Genomic DNA, 18,219 nt, shown 5'->3' with positions numbered 1-18,219 from the left:
TAGTAGGAGCCCCAGGAGGGGTTCACGTGCACCCCCTTATTTTTTTTTCTAGTCTGGATTTTTTGCATCCTTGGAACCTCTAAAATAGAGATTTGGATGATCCCCGGAACAAAACCTGTCCAAAATGTGTTTTTTGTAACGTTTTAGTACCCCTATGATGCCTGTGGAATTGTTGCCAGGAATGCCAGTCAGACTGTCTTTCAAAGACTGTAGCACGCTCAAATTTTGAGCGAGCCCAAAGATAGAGATATCAATTTATTCGGGACAACCACAGGTTTCCAGTGTGACCAAGTTTGTCATGCTACCTTGTCAGGAAGTGAGCTAAAAACCTAATGATTTAAAGTCAGATGAAAATTTTGTGAGGGAAAATCAGCCATCAACATGTTTTCAAATGGTCCCTTGACCTGTCACCTAAATGTATGTGAATGGAAATGGGTTATATTGGTACCTACAGGCCTCCCCTATCCAGACATACCTAATTTGTGTGAATCTAATGTAGTTTTGGGGGAGAACCATGCAGTAATTTGCATGCAGTAACCTACAAATATGTCATTTCCGCCTATATACAAAATGGTGTATTTGACTATTTCTGCACACTGGGGGTTCATAAACAGTCACAGAATTGCATGAATTGGGTATGACTGGATAGCTGAGATGCTTGTGCATCCAATCCGCCTATTCAATTGTGATTTTAGTCCATTAAGTAGTGTATTGGCATAAATGGTGCTTATTGCTTGTCTTGAGCAATAATTCAATCACTCTTTGAAATGAACATTGGAGGATTTATTCACGTGTGCTAAACAGTAATTTCACCAAATGTAGCCATAACTATGTATGAAATGCAATAACCTATGGTCATAGGAGCAATAAATATTGCAAACATTAACTACTGTAGGAACCAGGGACATGTCCCCTATAGAATTCCTCTAGAGGAAGCTTGATTTTAGTAGTTCTCTTCACCATCATAAATTTTTTTGCTTCAATGGTCTCATCTTGCTCTTCTTCCTCTTCTTCACTATCTGCCTCCTGTGTGAATATGTCAACCAGAGAAGGAGGCATTATGGGTCTAGCAGTCCACACTACTCCACACTACTCCACAGTACTCCGTAATACTCCACAGTACTCCATCTTCATTCTTCTCCCATCCCTGGTGAAACTCATTTTGTAATATATACATGTTCTTGTTATACATAAAAAAGCAAACACAGTTAACAATATAATATTATTTACCAGATCTAGGTCATTTAGGCTGCTCAGAGGTGGGTGTAGCTGCCTGTTTGTAACCGGCCACTCCAAAAGAAAGTTAATGCAGTGCATGTGAAGATGATACACAAGATGGTCAGAGAGGATGAGTCCCTCTCAGCTAAGTCTGAAGTGGACCTTAGACACCTCCCACCACCACAATGGTGTCGCCATCCGCCACAGTGCTGTCTCTCCACCCACATTGATCGCTGCAACCATAGAGTTGCAGGTTACAAGCGGGCAGTTACCTTGGACTGCTGGACCGATAATGCCTCCATCTCTGGTTGACATACTCACACAGGAGGCAGATAGCGAAGAAGAGGAAGAACAACAAGATGAGACCATTGAAGCAGAGACTTTTGATGATAAAGAGGAATACTAAAATCAAGCTTCTTCTGCAAGAGCAATTATGTATGGGACATGTCCTTGGTTCCTACAGTAGTTTATGTTTGCAATTTTTCTTCCTCCTATACCATTAGTTATTGCATTTCATACATGAGCTCTTGAGGATATTATTGTGTTAAGTGACTGTGTGTTTAGAGTAATGACTGTTCAGGGGAAGGAACTGTTCATGATTTGTCCTAGACCTGATGGACCTGTACCTGCTCCCAGAGGGCAGCATGCTGAACAGGTGATGGTTTGGATGGAAGTGATCACTGAGAATTTCTGTAGCTCTGGAGAGGCAGCAGGAGCTAGCAATATAGTCCAGGGAGGGAAGTGGACAGCTGATCACTTCTTCTGCAGACCTTATCACTCTCTGCAGTCTCTTCCTGTCAGTCACAGTGCAGCCAGCATACCATACAGATGGCATGGCATACACCAGCGAACTCTCAATTGAGATGAGAAGGTCTTCCTGCAGTTTGTTCCATCTCAAGACCCTCGGAGGGGGAGACGTTGCTGGGCTTTCTTGACGAGGACAGTTATGTCAGCTGACCACGATAGATCCTCTGAGATATGGATCCCTACAAACTTAAAGGTGGAAACCCTTTCCGCAAGGTCAGGAGGGGGGGGGGTCAGTCTTGTGCCTCCAAAAGTCAGGATGGAAGAGCTTGTCACCAACTTTAACAGACTGTGGATGGTTAGAAAGAAAATTCTTAATCCAAGCACAGGTGGTAGGAGGGAGGTTTAGTGTGACCAGCTTGTCTGGTATGATGGTATTGAATGCCGAGCTGTAGTCTAAAAGCATCCTAACTTTCCCTGAAAATGGAGTAAGTGTGGAGGATGCCACCCTATTCCAGCTGAGATGAAGATGTGCTTTCGTGGTTGCCATGCTAGGGTTAGGGTTAGTAAAGGTTAAAGGCCTGGAAGTGGAGATGAACTGTGTCCTTTCTGCCGTCAATTATCAAGGGAAATGTCAACTCTCTGCCCATCAAGAGTGATGAGCCGGAGATATTGGACTCAGAAAGTAGATTGTTTCAAAATCATAACAATTGTGTACATCCCACCAACGGCTGCTGCTCAAGTTCAATGCAAAGTTTTCCATGCAGTCGTTGCTAGGATACAGGCCAAACATCCTGAGGCACTGACCTCAATGAAGTTTCCCTAATGGACTCACTGGGGGATGTGGTGGAGAGATGAACACTGAAGATGGAGGAGGCCATTCTGAATAACTTGGATCATCCTCTTCATGACACCTTGATGGACCAGGAAAGCAGCGGTGGTGGACGGCTCCTCTCTCTTCGCTGCAGGACGAAGAAAGCCATCAGGCTGAAGGTAGCTACAAAGAGTCTTCTCTCCTGCAAATTGTCAGAAGACTCTTCTGCGAATGGTCGATCACAGACAAATTCATTTGTAAGAGAAGTCCAAGGATGTTCCAGGTGGCGTCCTCGGTGGACCTGTTTGTCTTGTAGGCAAACTGATGGGAAGCAGTCCTTGATGTGCTTTAGGACCAGCCTCTCAAAGCACTTAGTGACCACGGGTGTTAGGGTGATGGGTCTGAAGTCAATGAGGCCGCTGATGGTGGTGGATTTGGGAACAGGGATTATGGTGGCTGATTTCAAGCAGTGAGGGACAGTGGCTTGTGTCAGTGAGAGGTGGAATATTTTTGTAAATACAGTAGACAGCTGATCAGCACACACTTAAAATACTTTGCCAGGAACTCCATCAGGATCAGCAGCTTTCTTCTGATTCACTGACTTAAACACACTTGTGAACCTGATGTTCTTTGAGGGAGAGTGTGCGCGGATATGCTCAGAGGAAACTATGGGCAGCGGTGTGTGGGAGGCTGGAATGCTTTGGGTTTCTCAAAGCGGGTAAAGAAGTGGTTTAGCTCCTCTGTTAAAATGACCTTACAGACCCAGCCATGTTGCCCTGATAATATGTGTTTTAGGCCTTCCCACACTTGCCTGGGGTTGTTGTTTAACATGTAATCCTTCAACTTGTTCTTATCGGCTTTATTGCTCAAGACAAGCAATAAGCACCATTTATGCCAATACACTACTTAATGGACTAAAATCACAATTGAATAGGCGGATTGGATGCACAAGCATCTCAGCTATCCAGTCATACCCAATTCATGCAAATCTGTGACTGTTTATGAACCCCAGTGTGCAGAAATAGTCAAATACACCATTTTGTATATAGGCGGAAATGACATATTTGTAGGTTACTGCATGCAAATTACTGCATAGTTCTCCCCCAAAACTACATTAGATTCACACAAATTAGGTATGTCTGGATAGGGGAGGCCTGTAGGTACCAATATAACCCATTTCCATTCACATACATTTAGGTGACAGGTCAAGGGACCATTTGAAAACATGTTGATGGCTGTTTTTCCCTCACAAAATTTTCATCTGACTTTAAATCATTAGGTTTTTAGCTCACTTCCTGACAAGGTAGCATGACAAACTTGGTCACACTGGAAACCTGTGGTTGTCCCGAATAAATTGATATCTCTATCTTTGGGCTCGCTCAAAATTTGAACGTGCTACAGTCTTTGAAAGACAGTCTGACTGGCATTCCTGGCAATAATTCCACAGGCATCATAGGGGTACTAAAACGTTACAAAAAACACATTTTGGACAGGTTTTGTTCCGGGGATCATCCAAATCTCTATTTTAGAGGTTCCAAGGATGCAAAAAATCCAGACTAGAAAAAAAAATAAGGGGGTGCACGTGAACCCCTCCTGGGGCTCCTACTAAATGTACCAAGGCGCAGAACAAAATTTTGTCAAATGGTCAGTTCTGTAAGAGGTACACAGTCTTGGAATAAGTTACCACCACACATCAGAAACTGTGACAACTATTTAGTCTTTAAAAAACATCTCAAACATTGGTTAAAAACAAATCAGACATGCACTCATATAGTTTAAATACTGTTTAAAACTGATGTCTGTTCCCGGGCATGTATGGTATATTGTTCTTTAACTGTGGGTCAAATTTGTCTGTTCTTATTTTGTTTGTCTGCGTCTGTTTTGCCTTGATATTGTCTGTCTGTGCTCTGTCTTGTAATTGTCCACTGTATGACTTGTCATCACAAGGTTTTAAAATTCTGTTATGTTTTTTAGAAACCTGCCTTGGGACTGCGGCTGAAATTTAGCAGTTGTGCTAAGTCCGGCACATTTACACTGGTACTTAATGCGTCAGTGTTGATGAATGTGCACTGTCCCAATTCAATAAATAAAGAAATGAAATGAAATGAAATGAAATTTATCATGTATACAAGGATACTGAATAACCGGGTTTCTCTAACTTCATGTAAACACCATACCCCGAATTTGATCAATAATCGGGGTACTTAAAAAACCCGATTGAAATCGGGGTACTGAAGTGCATGTAAACGCAGTCAATTAAATAAATGCTTTTTCACAAAAATGAAAAAAGCCAATCACATGTGGGACAGACAATCCTGTGAAAACACCATCCAATCATCTTGAACGCGTTCAAATCAACTGGATTGTGATGTGTCAAACCCAACACTGAACAAGGGTTGCGTGTTCCTGAGCTATGGAGGCTTGGCTTAGTCTGAGGAAAGGGGCTTGGACTTTTGACTTGTGTATTTTCAAAATGTGGCCTGCTAGAACCGTTTTTCCAGTATCTCCAATTTACGGACCTCCATTTGATGGGATTTGGTCCCGATGTCTGGCATCTGATCCGATTTGTTTTTGCTTTCAGACTAGGGATGCACATTTTGAATTTTTTTTCTGACCGATAACCGACACTCGCTAACCGATTATTAACCGTTAACCGATAAGATTAAGATGCTTGAGGTGCACGGCAAAAAAAAAAAAAAAATTACCGCTCCAATTTTTTTTTTTTTTTGGCCGTTAAATACACATGTGCGCTGCGACAGAGCAGCGCCACATCCACTGTGCTCTGTCTCAGCTGATCGCGCTCATATGGAGGTTAGATCGTCCAATGTAGAACTGTTTTTATACAAAGTGCAGCCAAACACCAGGCTGAAGGAGCAGCAGAGCTCCTCTGACAGCTCCTCTGTGGAGCTGCAGGAGAGCTGCAGGTGAACAGGCTGGAGAGCAGCGACGTCCTCATCCTCTTTTTTTTTTCTCAGCGCCGTAGTTACAGGTGATTCACATAGTGTCCGTGTAGGTTACATTTATTGTCTGACCTTCCTTCATGGGGGCTGCTGCACATACTGTCAGTCCTCCTGTGTAACTTTTTGCTGCGAAATATGACTGAAGGCACGTGAACTCTGCACGTGTCGACACGCCCCCGTGAGTTGACGACATAAGGACCTAATAATAATTAAAAAAATAACCGATAGTATTAATCGGTCAAAGTTCTTGTTATCGGTTAACGGTTAAACGGTTAATCATGTGCATCCCTATTTCAGACGTTTTATAACCGAGAGTAATTGAAACCATGACCGAAATAGCCTCACACTCTGCCCCCCAGTGACACTTTGGGGAATTGTAGTGAAAAGAAATTCCCCTCAGGAGAGCCGCCTTATTGACGCCAGCCAACACATGACACTGCTGCTAACAGTGCTGCCACCTGTTCCATAATCTGTATGCTGACAGTGTGCAAGTAAAAGTCATTAGCAGCCCCTTGATACTAACCCTGCCATAACCCTCCAGATCATCCAAGTTGATCTCAGATGTTTGGTCTCAATCAAAATCCACAAACTTTCTATAACTCAGAGGATCCTGGAAGAAGATTTGATGAAGATGAAGTCCAGTATTTCTTAGGTCCAGACCATCTTCACATAAAAATACAGAATTCATTGAAAAAGCCTTCTCATCTTTCTCTGTTCCTTTGTTTAACATCTGCATGGAGCTTCATTGATATTCAATTTGCACTCCAACAGGGACACATATAATAATATAATAAATTATTTCCATCTAAAGTTATAATTATAATGACCTTGATGTTTTGAAATTCAACTTGTATATGAACATATAGACCTGGGTTTTATTATTATTACCATTAATGCCTTTCAAGCTGACGGTGAACTGTGGTCTAGATGGTTTTACATATACTGTTTACCTCCCTTGTGTTGAATCTACATCAATTCTGTGATTTTATCTCAAGAAGAAAAAGAGCGATCAAACACAATGAATCATATAGATCTTTATACCTAATGGATCAACAGCCCTAATTTATTTTACTTAGATCATTTAATTAATAAACCATGTCCTCAGAGTCGAAGTGTGTTGATAGGCTAACTTAAGCAACGTTAGCCTGTAGCCGTCTGGTTAGCTACAAACGTAACCCTCCGACTAGGAAGGCTGTGCAGCAGCAGTGACTTTGTATCAGAGCATTTAGTCATGAAGTCTGTATTCCTGAGACTCCCTCCCATTAAGGTTTAACTCAGTCGGAACATTTCTGGCTCGAGGGCAGCTCTGCCCTCCAGAAATGTTTGCATAACTAAAACTCTAATCTGCGCTCTGTTAACTTCCGCTGGATAGATAAAGGTTTAATAATAACGCTGCCTGCAGTGAGGCTGGTTATTATTTTCACTGGCTGGGAAGCAGATTGAAGGAAATACTCAGTCCTTGATCACATTGTTAACTGACTACCAAATCAGCGGCAGAACGGCTTCACAAATATCTCCTTTCATAGTAAATGCCTTTGAATGTTATCCTTGATGCAATTTGTTTGTTGTTAACATCGTTTTGCCCTGATTTTCCATTCTTACAATTTCCATCTATGCCCTAGTCCATTCAAAGCCATTGATCCGTATTGATTTCAAATCGCTAAAGCTGAGACACTGAATCAAAGCAGCCCAGTCGCTTCAGCCCTTTTGACCCTTTAGCAGTAATAACTGCTCGTCCGTTTTTGGTGACCTGTGTGTGACTTCACTTCCAATTGATCAAATCTGTCTAAATTAGTGGCCCGACCTTGTTAAGGCCTTGTCTCTGATCTGTTTGATTTCCCTTTGGACCGCTGCTGACCCTGTGACCTTGTGTCTTTCTGTTTCATGCTCCTCAAGGCACTAAAATGCCAAAAAAGAAATGACAGTACTTTACCGTTTCCCCCAGACTTACATCGAATCGTTTAAAAATACCACTGAGATGGCATTTAGATTGTGTGACTCCATTAAACAGGCCATTAAAGCCCCAACTTGTGGACTCATTTTAAGGATAAAAGCTCTAAAAAGCCCGCCTGTAATCCCATAATGGTTACTAAACCACTGGGATACATCATCGCCATTAAAAGATATGGTAATTGTCAGAAGTTGCTTCCGAGTAATGAATACATAAACGTATAGAGTGAATAAATATTCATATGAGACAGTGAGTTTTATCCGGTGGGACTCTCCATTATGACCAACAGGCAACATGTCATGAAAATGCAATGATATATTTATATGGTCCAATCAATATTTACAAATGTTCTGTATTATATATAGGATGGACCCAGGTCATTGAATTTTTCATAGTATGGACATTTATTATGTTGATGCATGCATTCATTCACATCCCATGGGAGGTTACAGCTGTAAGAACTGAACATGGTGATAAAAGTCAAACAATTATTTATCAAAAATCACTTTCCATCGTTATTTCAAATGAATTCCACTGGTGTCAGTACAATAAGAAATGGTCTTTCCTTGTAGTTCACAACGTTGAATAAAAAAAAAACTACACGTATGCGAGTCTTTTTGATTTTCTTGTCCTGTTTTGTGAACGCAGCAGGTGAGAGGTAAAACCATCCACTTCCATGAAGCCTTGTTCAGAGAGGAGAGTACATGGTGGATAAGAAGAGGCTGACGTTGTTAGAGATGCAGAGAGAGCGAGGTACGTCTGACAGCCGGGGGTGAGTCATATTTGAGCCTGTAGACTTCAAATGCAAACCCTGCTTCCTCATATATTAAACCTCCGACTGGTATAACACTGTGTGGTCTCTGTCAGAGCCCGCTGTGGCTGAGGCATTATGATTTTGCCTGCTCTTTGACTTTTACCTTTTACAACTCAGTGCAGGCATAATCTCTTTTCCTTACCTCATCTTTTTATGTTTAATGCTTGAATTGTTGTATTTTTTACCTACATGTCCTTAAATCTCGTCACGTCTAATCACAGCCCTATATCCTCTCTGTCTCAGTGCATTACTGTATTACTGTCTCTTAAATCAAGGACTCTCCCTGAGTCTCTGGCCTCTGTTACAGAAAGAGCCAATATCTGCTCTTCAGCCCCACAGTCACTCCATACACACATCCTATTATAATGGCTTCACCTTGACTCTGAAGGCTGGTGGGTAGCCTTGTTAACTCTTCGTGGCACCTCTAATAAGCCTTTTTCACACTGCACACAGTTGGTCTTCTGTATTCTAATGTTTGATTTCTTTTGATAAAGAAGAAAATGTTGGATTTTGTGTACAGAAAGAGCTTCACGGCCACATTCATTATACGTAGTATGAAATTCAACAAAAAGCATCTGCGATTTGAAGTTATAAATTCTTTTAGAGGAAGGTTTTTTAGAAAAAGAACTTGCTTTTAGTCCTGAAAGTATTTTGCAACTTTTCTATTGGCAAGTCTGTAGAGAATTTAGAAGTTGAGAAAGAGTGGAGTGAAGTTCAAGTGTCCAAACTTTTAAGGATTCATCCTCAGGGAATCCTGAATATCTGTATCAAATTTAATGGCTTGGATTTATACAGCACCTTCCATGGTACCCAAATCGCTTTACATAATCCATTCATCCATTCATAACACATTCACACTGGTGGAGGTGGCAAACGGCCACTCCCACCACCACTAAACATTCACAGGAGGCAAGGTGGGTAAGGTGTCTTGGCCAAGGACACCGCCAACCTCGTTAATTGGACGACCATGAGTCGTCCAATTAACGGACGACCATGAGTCGTGACATTTCATTAAAAAACAAAACTGTCAACCTTATTCGTAGAGGGTACATCAGGGAATCACAAAAATCAGTCAGATTCATCATCTGGGGATCACAGATATCTGTATCAAATTCTATTCTGTTCTAGTAAATGGATCAAAACAAAATCAAATACTGTCAACATTATAGAGGAAAATTCAGGGTATTGCAAACTTAGGATTCATCCTCTGAGGACCATGAATATCGCTATCAAACTCCACATTGATACAGCCGATGGTGAAGATATTTGGCTAAAACTTAACATATCGTCTTATTAAAAAAACAGAGAGGAATTGTATAAATGATTCATCAAGCTGATAACCATTGTACTATTGTGTTAGTCGCTAGCAGTCATCAACAAAGAGCAGGCCAAGCCTTTTTATGTGCAGTATATGAGCAGATAAATGTTTAACAACAAAACAGTACTGGAGGGCAATACAAAACACTGGAGAAAGTAACTGAAGAATAAAAGCATGAGCTGTGCCAAAACAAAGGTCAGCACGGAGGTGATCTGGGGAAATATGATACCCTGAGACGAAATGAAGAGAAAAGAAGAACAAAAGGTGTTTTCTTTCAGTTTCACAGAGATCGCATGAGGACAAAGAGCAATTTGCACTAAGCACAACTCACTGTTGACGCTGCTGAAGAGCTCTCTTACCCACACGAAAGAACATGTGACATGCATCTAAATACAAGCATACAGATGCAGAGACATGCACAAATCATGTCTCACAAGTTGTCAAGTGTTGTCTCTTGTCTTTTCTGAACATGTCCTCTGCTGCTCTGTGACTTTGAACCATGCTGCACTCAAAGAATTTCCAAGCAGCTTCATAAAGGCTCCCTGTAAGTAAACTTGTCTTGACAAAAGAGGCGAAGGATAAAAGCTGCAGAGCTGGAGGTCAGCGTGTGGTCCAGGGGAGGCTGATATACACAGCAGAGCCTGGCTTTGTTGGTAGTAGGCGCCCGCAAGTAGGGAAAGAATGAAAATGACATGAATATGTGCCTGTGAAGGTGATGTATCTCAGCTGAGGCATTCTTCTTTTTCATCTTCTTTCTCTGCTAAGGAATCACCTGCCATCTATCCTCTTGTGTGCACAGTGGGGGGAACAAATGAGTCTCACCTTGTTAGTAAAACTCAGGGTTTGCCAGTGGCGAGACCTGAGAATTGATCAGTTCAGGAGACGACTGTTTTGAACCCAGTAATCAGTGTTGTTTCCCTTATCTAATACCACTCCACTAATTTGACCTTGTGTCTATTGTTGTAACACTAACAACAAAGGTCCGGAACCCAAAGACTAAGGTTTCCCGACGCAATTTTTTCCCAACAACTTCATGTGACGGCTTCAGGACACTTGGGTCAGTACGGACGAGCAGTATGGAGGTATTTGGATGTTTCATAGTGTGTGTTTTGGACGATACAAACTCTCTCTCCACTATCCGCCACCATTATGAAAGTCCGTTGCCAGCCGGACCCCCCCTGGAACTCCAAAAGTGTTTTGATGACAGTGAAAGTTCTCCAAACCCTTCCTTGGCATGACGGTGAGTAGAAAATTGGTGAATTATTGATTTGGGGTGAAGTATCCCTTTAAGAGCCAACAGCAGATACTTATTGCCTCATCTATGGTTTGCCACAAATCCTCCCTTCAGTAGCCGTGGGTCTGCTAATGGAAGGACAGGAGGGTTTCAACTTATAACGCGGAGAAATTATCAACCCCCATAACGCTAATTCTCCCATCACCTAAGGCAGCACTTCATCAGAGAATATCTGATGCAATATCAGACCGATTTTAAGACATTCTCTTTCACTTCTGGTAAGGCTGATTTGATTTGATGTCTCTTTTATACCTTGAAAAAAGATTTTTAGACTTTGGCTGGTGTAGGCTGTGTGCCAGCATCTCAAACCGACTTTAAAAGCTTCGTAAGGCTTTAGAAGTGCAGGGGCTCCAGGTGGCTGGGGTTTACTGCAAAAAGATCATTCATATCCTGATAGTATGTGATTTGGCCTTTTGAATGCTAATTGGTGACCTTGAATTATCAATTTTGTTGTTTGTTGAAGGTACTGGACCAAAATCATTAGCATGCATAAGATGGATATCATCCATACCTTTGAAGATATGCCAAGGCCAAGGTCCTGTTCGTGTCAAACCTTGGTTTGGCATTAAATTACAACGTAAAGACTCCTGGGATCTGATTGTCACCTTCATCATCACATTTGCCATGGTCACTGTGTCAGGCGCGGATAAGCCCCTTGACATTTCAAGCATAAGGGGAAAATAGGTTGGGTAAACATAAACAGCAACTTAAACCACATCTGTTAGATATCCAAAAGGTCAAAGACATCACAAGTTTGCATTCTGCAACAACAACTGAATATCCTGAACGAAGCGTCCTGTTGAAGTAATTCTGCAAAAAAACAAAAAAGCAAAAAAACAACAAAAAGCAATGCTTTCATTGTGTTTTAACATGTCCTCTGTGTTCCTTTGATGGATGTATGTGGACATCTCTGCTCCACTGAACAACTTCAACAACCGTATAGGTCATCTGTTGCCACTCTTTGATGCGACCCATCGTAGCATCTCTTGAAATAGATGCCCAAGGGGCAGGGTGATCTTATAGGACCTTCGTTGTCATGGTTACAGTGATGAACACGCAGCTAACATTGTGGGAAGGTCTTGGTTTAGTTGGGTTTCGGCACAATACCCTTGTGGGTGGGGGTTAAGAAAAAGATTGAGGTGCGGACCTTCGCCATGATGTTTACAATAACAAATACTCAGAGAGTAAGTGAACAGCAGCTGGTTGGTCAATCAATGATCAAACATAGCTATGATTCATGATCAGCTCTTTCCACATCCTTGTTTGTTGAAAGTGTGGATTTCTAGAAAACACCTAAATAAAGATTTTGCCAAGCGACATCTATGAAGCATCACCCTTTGTTTGACAGTTCAGACCATTGAAGGGTGATGGTTTTTGGTCAAGTATTGAAGCGTGGAAAGGCTTTTATAGAAACATTTGTCTTACAGCAAGCCGTCTTGGTACACACCATCAAACATGGCACAGGTGTAAAGGAGATGAGGCGGTACGGGTCAGCTGAGGCTGCGAGCTGCTTCCACACGCATCATCGCCTGCCTAATTGACAAAACGAGCCTGACGATGCTGATGTTGGACTTTTGTCAGACTACGAGCTCAGTCTGTCACCATCGCTCATCACCTTTGGCACTGTAGCTGGTTCACTTAAGGGTGCACTTTGTTTTCTTTTTTTTATAGCAGTTAAAGTAACTCAGCGACAGTGTGGCAGGAACTACATGAAAAATTTAAGGGACTCACACATGTCACATCATGTGCGACTTGAACTCTCCCCCTCTTTATGTCAGTGCCACTTCCTCTGTAGCAGAGAAAGACGGAGAACCTTCTCCACATCTCTCTCTTGACTTTTTAAAATTGGTATATCAATAAAAGTCAGTGAGTCACATAGAGAAACAGAGCTTGAGAGATTTTCTTTTCTCTGCGGACTAAACAAAACCTGTCTCTTGTTCAAATGGTTGCGGATGAGTGACGCTCAAAAGACAATGTGAAACTTCAAAAGTGTACACACTCCCACGTGCCTAGGAGGCTTAACATTGTCAATGTCAACTTATTTATATAGCACATTTAAAAAGCCTGTGGCCAACCAAAGTGCTTTACAGGATAAAATAATCAGCAACAATACAAGCAAAACAGTCAAACAGTGAAATAAAAAAAATAAAGGTGACTTAACTTAACCAAAACGGCAGGGTCAACAATTCATGGCAGCCAATTTGACTTGAGATAGTAAGACAAATACAGGTGTTACCAGTGATACTAATGAAGGTTCTGTGTAGCAGAGCTTTTCTAATGAGCCAACATGAACAATAGCAGCACCCTGACTCTGTTTGGCCTGAATGGAATGGAAACTTAATTAGTATCATTGGTAACACCTGTATTTGTCCTACTATCTTATGTAAAAATGGCTGCCGTGAAAAAGGTCTATAAGGTCGGATAAATATCAGAGACTTAAAAACAAATAAAAGAATCTTAAAATCAATCCTGTACCTAACGGGAAGCTAGTGAAGTGAGGAAAGCACCAACCGGCGTTATGCGTTTGTGTTTCTTTGTCCCGGTTAGGGGACGAGCTGCTGCATTCTGCACAAGCTGTGGACGGTTAAGCTCTGATTGGCCAATGCCGACGTCGGACAGGGAGTTACAATAATCTGAACCCGATGAGATAAAAGCATGGATAACCTTTTCAAGATCTTAGATTTAACATTTAAACCAGGCTTTAACATTCAAACAGCCCTTTCACAAAATGAGGACCAACTAAAAATGTCCTAGTTTCGCGTCCATTCTCGAGGTCTGTGACTCATTGTTGTCCTCACAAGTATAGCAGGAGGAACATGAGCTCACTTCAGACTTCATTCACTTCCCTTTATCTTTTCTTCCAGCCAAACCGTCCGTGTTGACGACAGGTAAACAGAGACGGGAGGTTTGCTAATGACTTCCACCTGCTCACAACAGCATCAGCGACCAGGGAGAAGAGACAAATGGGCGGCCGAGCACGTGGATTTTATCTTACATGGCTTACTTGTGGGTGGGGGTGGGATTTCTCCAACAATCCTTCCACCTGTGCTGCAATGATCCATGCAACTGTCACTGCCACCATCCAGCCCTTCAGTTAGTGTGGCTTAAAGCTATGAATAATTCCCAGAGGCACCAAGACACTAGATCATTGGTGAGAAAAATACAAATTTACTTGATAACTGCTGATTTTTCTTCTCATTTTCTACAGTAAGACATATAAAGAGCAGTTTGCCTTTTGTAATACATTGATCGAGCAAACATTAGCGGAGGGGTGTGGGTGGTTCTCTGTTGAGGCAGTAATAAAGCCGAACTTTGAGCTGAATGCCTCCAATTCTCTGGTGAAACACTTCCACCAAGTTCGCTGAACTGTAGATAAAATGGGAAATACAGTTTTCTGATGTAGCTGCGCTGGAGAACAGCGGATGCAGCAGGAGGTTTACATTCATCAGCGATCTCGCAAAAGGTCACTACCACAGGCATGTCAGACATGGCAGAACAAGAAACCCCCGCGAAAGGTCCAACCACCTCCCCCGTCCCTTCAAGCATCATGAAAACGTTGCCCGACAAATTTGAAGTTACCGGTGAAATGAGGAGAAACGGTATTTAAAAAGAATGAAATGGCAACTTTTTCTCCATTACTTGCCCGACTTATATATTGTGCTGCTGGCGGTACTCACTACTGTCATGACAGAGAGGTTTTTAATGAGCAACCAACTCCTCAGCCTTCCGACTTTCCCTCAGAGTAAAAGGCCAAAGTTTCTCCTTTCACTGAGAAGGGGAAAAAAAAGGCACAACTTTCTAAACAAAGTCTCATTATCGCCTCAGTTTGAAAGGGGATTTCCGTCTCTGCGGCGGCATCATCTCAGACAGTTTGATTAACCATTTCCCACGGTACCTGCAGTCCCTCATCTCCGCTCCTTGATAAAAAAAAAACCCTGTACAGACATGAGCAGAGGCCAAGTGACTCAACGGCAGCTGAGTCAGAAGATACATAGGCTACACGTACGAACTCTGAAGAGTTTTTGATCCAAGTTGACTGAAAGCGTCAGCAGAGAAGAAACGCCGGCACAGGAAGTCTTGTACATTTGGTTTGAATTGCCACATCTGGTTTGTTACGTGTTTCCTTTTTTCCTCAGGTGGAAAAACGTAGAGTATTTTACTGCTGTAGAAATGAAACTACATAATTCTGTCAGCCTATATTGATATATTGGTCTGATATGGAGCTTTAATTAAAATCAGATTCTGAACCATCAGAATTGTCTGCCAAAAACATAATGAATAGCCCTCATATTTAATTTAAAGTCATTCATTTTAGTAGTTGATCAAAGTTTCCGGACAGTTCTGCATTATCTGGATATTAAAGGGATAGTTCAACATTTTGGCAAATTGGCCCATTGCCATAATCGCTATAGTCATAGCAGTAGGTTCGTTACCTTTAATTGTAGGTGTAAGCTATTTTTAGTACAGCGGAGCGCAGCAGCAGGCTGCTCAGAGCTACGCTATGGAGGCTAAGGGAATTTCTTGGTTTCCCTCATTAAACTCATCAAATTCAACATCCCAAAACTCCACAGCGCTTTTGTAGACAAGTTGTGACCTGCACAACCACCACGCTATGAGATAATGACGGAACGATACGAAACGGAGCCGTTTTCGAGGTAAATACAGGGTAAATACGGAGACTGCTTGCTGAAAAACTGTCCCTGAACGCAACGCGCATCAGCGGTTTTGTATGAATTTACCTCGAAAACGGCTCCGTTTCGTATCGTTCCGTCATTATCTCATAGCGTGGTGGTTGTGCAGCTCACAACTTGTCTACAAAAGTGCTGTGGAGCTTTGGGATTTTGTATTTGATGAGTTTAATGAGGGAAACCAAGAAATTCCCTTAGCCTCCATAGCGTAGCTCTGAGCAGCCTGCTGCTGCGCTCCGCTGTACTAAAAATAGCTTACACCTACAATTAAAGGTAACGAACCTACTGCTATGACTATAGCAATTATGGCAATGGGCCAATTTGCCAAAATGTTGAACTATCCCTTTAAGAGTTTTACTTCATCTTCACACTGACTTACTACAAACAAATAATGCCGTAAACACAGAGTTTTACAGCGAAGAGAGCCATCCAAATGTTTTCCAACATGCTATTTGCATAGTTTTTATTCATCACTTGCTATTAGCTTCTTTAACCAATGCAGGAAGTGATATAACTGATAAACACAACTACACCTTCTGTGGAATCTGCTGACCAACACCCACTGAATACCAAGGAAAGATTACCACGCTTTCCTAGAGCGCTCAAGTGTAATGAAGTGAAAAGTTTGTGCAAAGCAGACCATAGTGTACAGGTAAGGTATTGTTGGGTCATTTCGTAGGTTTAGCTGTAGGTTTAGCATACATATCTGTAGCTTAGGACTGATATCAATTGGATATTTAACCTTACAAAAGTTAAAATAATTTAAAACAAATGTACAGTTGTGAAGAAATAGCATGGAGTGCCTTGTTTGTTTAAAAAAATGTTTTGTCTTGTGTTGGACGTTTTGTTCCAGATGTGGTTGTGGAGTCAAAATATTTCGGATGGGGATTTCCCCACATGAAAGCAGGAATGTTAATGACTATTTGTTGGTTTTCTCTTAGACTGGATGCTTTCTTTGGCAGTATCACAGAATCTCTATTGGGAAGTGATGGTCAGTCTGGAATGGGGCTAGCTGTTTAGCACACTAATTTCAATAAAACGAGAGAATACCAAGTGTTGGTGCTGATTTCCAAAACAGCCTTTGTTGAGTGAAGGACCAAAGTTTGATGCTAAATTTGAACACTAACAATAGTTATGTAGCAGTAGCAAAACTTTGAAATGGCTTTTATTTTTCTCAGCTGTAAATATTTCTTGTAAAAACATCTGTTATTTACCTGTGAAGCAGCTTGGAGACGCAGAGGCTCAGATTTAAAGTGGTTTTGATTACCGCTGATCAATCCTCAGCCCTGTTTTCCTACCCATCCATCCATCTAATCACACACTGATTTGCACCTGGCGGATACAATTTACCAGCTTGTGGGAAGATCTAAACTAGTATTCATCAAGGATCTATGATCTACGGAAAACATTTAATTTGGAGTGACTCTGATGAGTATTTTACTCAAAAACACAATTTCTATTGCAAGTAATTGATTCTGTTCAACTGTGTGAAACAGTCTGTCATTGCAATAAAAGATAAAAAGAAAATGTAAAAGTCAAAATTCATCATCAAATAACTTGGCTTTAAAAATAAAACATCTTAAAGACCAAACAAACATGGTAAATGATACAATAATGACACATCCAGTAAATCAGAGTCCCCTGATAAGGAAAATTATTCTTTGGAAAATTCTCAGAGGAGGGATTCAAGATTAAACTATGAAACATCTGGCTGACATTGAAATCCAAAGATCATTATGAGTCTATATTTTTCACCATGGGAAAACAGAGTCTTGTTGCTGTTTCCAAACCACAGCTATTGTACGACTCCTCGTGTCTTTTTCCTTTACCGGACCTGCCGGCGGTTTTTGCAGCCATTGAAGCGAGAGTCAGCCTGCACCTCCGGCACATGTGCACTGTCCAGCTAACTCATCCATTCAGGAGTTAAATTGGCTAATGTGCTAAACATAATGCTGTTTCTTCTGCCATGCCCTAAATTCGACTGTCTAAAATAAACGTTTATTCAACCGTTTTGTTGGTGTTGGTGTCCAGGCGAAGTTTAATCAAAGCCAAAGAGAAAGAGATATGATTAGTGCGTCTCAGCTGGAAAAGATGAATGATTTTCCACCATCTGTTTGACAGTGGTGGTCAGTCCACTTGCCACTCGACTTTCCTTTTTCCTTACAGGTTTCAAGGACACTCGCTTCAATCAAGTCGAGGAAAGGGAAAAGAAACGTGACAAGCTGCTGTGACGGTGTATGATTTATTTTGAAGAAGCCTTTCATAAATTGCCTCATAAAATCACTCCACTGAGGAAAAACAAGTTGAAATCTGGGTCGCCACCAATATAAAGACATAGGGTTTGCCAGGAAACATACTCCATGAGGTTAAGAGTGTGTGTGTGTGTGTGTGTGTGTGTGTGTGTGTGTGTGTGTGTGG

Source organism: Trachurus japonicus, chromosome 18 (genome assembly GCF_045865225.1).
Source record: "Trachurus japonicus isolate A0001 chromosome 18, Traja_1.0".
NCBI classification, from domain to species: domain Eukaryota; kingdom Metazoa; phylum Chordata; class Actinopteri; order Carangiformes; family Carangidae; genus Trachurus; species Trachurus japonicus.
This window is presented reverse-complemented; position numbering follows the sequence as displayed.